A 2,000-nucleotide genomic window follows, 5' to 3' on the forward strand; every position below is an offset into this window, starting at 1 on the left:
CTGGGTGGTTAGCAGCAGGGGACAAGAAGGGAGAACAGGAGAAGTTCGAGCCGGGCCAAGCTGAAAGATGAACCTCGAAGAGTCGATCAGTGTTAGCGATCCAAGTTTTCCTCACACCTCTCGCGATCTCTCAAGGACGGAATAGTTTTTCTTTGATGGGTAATTAGGAGTCGGTATAATAAAGGGCAGTATGCAAACCAGCAAAAACGGCTCAACATCCCCGTTGGGTAGAAGAAGACGAGAAGAGACTGAAAGGGGAAATAAGGGGAGATAGCGGATGGGGATATGGGAAATATTTACCGTGGAGAGGAAATGAGGCGATGATGACGGTGATCGTGGTGGTGGTAGTGGATGGCGGTTGTGGTGATGGTGGTTGTGGTGATGATGATGATGGTGATGGCGATGATGACGATGATGATGAAGAAGAAGAATAAGAAGACGACGATGATGTGATTAAGACGATGGCCTAGTGGATCCTCGTGAAGATGGCAGAGGTGAAGTCGAGGGGTGATGGCTGGAGGGGAGGAGTTGTGAAGAAAGGTCTTGAAGGAGGTTGAAGTTGGCGGCGACGACGGGGGGTGAAAGAAATGATCTAAGCCTCCTCAGACCAGTCAAGACCAAGAACAAGAGACACAACACCCAGCAGCTGAACCAGCACAGGAACCAAGTTACAAGGCGAAGACGGGCGAACAGAAAGCAGAGGCGAGTATTGTACAGGTACAGTACATGTACCTGGCAGATGGTTGAGTTTGCCGTGGGCTGGGCGCTTGGAGCTGGGAGGAAGTTGGCCAAAGCAGCGGTATCCTTCCTCAGGTAACTTTAAAAATAAAAGTAAATTCAACGAACTAGTCAACGAGTGATCGGTCATGGTTTGTCCCAGGGAACAAATTCTAGAAAACAAAAAGTCAAACAAAATATCATAGAATGATATATAAGACCCCTCTGCAAAAATACATCCAAGCTAGATTTTATATCGCTACAATCCATCTGTCTCTCGATCTTACTATCATGTACAGTACAGTGCTGTGCGGACTTGCCCCAGCATAGAAACAGAATGCGAACAACTGCAAGGGGCCTAAGATCCAGACTTCTCTTCGCAGAGCCACCCAGAGTCAAAAAGAGTCGAGAGGAAAAGAATCTAGCAAAAAAGAGATGGGTCCGGATCAATTTAGCCAGGTCAACAACAGCAATGATAAGAAGAATACGAGGACGGAGGCGTACTTCAAAAGTTCGTTCCAGCCCTAGTAAATTACGTTGAATTTATCTTTCACATCATTGTAATAAATAGGTTTAGTTATAAATGCGGGTAAATCACCTATCAAACCACCCCTGAAAAAATAGGCATAAATGAGCACCGGTAACAGCCACGTGTATATAATGATTACCGCCAAACTTACTAGTGTGGGAATGGACTTTTGAAGTGCGCCTGCGTAATAAGGCACAAAACATCAACCCTTGACTCTCATTTGCGGGGAACTGCAGACAAGTGGGGGAAGAGAGGAGAGCCTGCCCCTGTGTCTCTCGTTTCAGTTATTCGTTAGTCAAGAGCACTAGCAAGTTTACATACGAGTTATCTCCTCCAAACAGGCCTTCGCAGCCACTCCTGTTCTGCCGTATTCAGTTTAGTTGCTTGGGACCAGTTGGACACTACTCCGTACTCCGTACAGATTCGAGCAATGCGCCAATAGCAGCCTCATGGCCAAGATCCCGCAGAAGACCATCCTCCCACATTTCCCGCCTCCTCGCCCCCATCCTTCCCTTCCCCCTTGTCTATTATTATCATCTCGACCCTCCCGAAACTTATATAGATCCATAGTCGCGGATGGGTTGTCCCCTCTAGTAAGCCTTGGCAACCATTCCCATATAAGAAAGAAGCTTGTTCACCTTGCGGCTTGGCGTTACAGCTTCGCCTCTCATCGAGCCATCTTGAAACCACCTGTGCAAAACGGAAAATGGTTTCGGGATTTCGAGCCAAGAATCCAGAAAGCCCCATGGACTCA

Source organism: Histoplasma capsulatum, genomic scaffold (assembly GCF_000149585.1).
Source record: "Histoplasma capsulatum NAm1 scaffold_5 genomic scaffold, whole genome shotgun sequence".
NCBI classification, from domain to species: Eukaryota; Fungi; Ascomycota; class Eurotiomycetes; order Onygenales; family Ajellomycetaceae; genus Histoplasma; species Histoplasma mississippiense.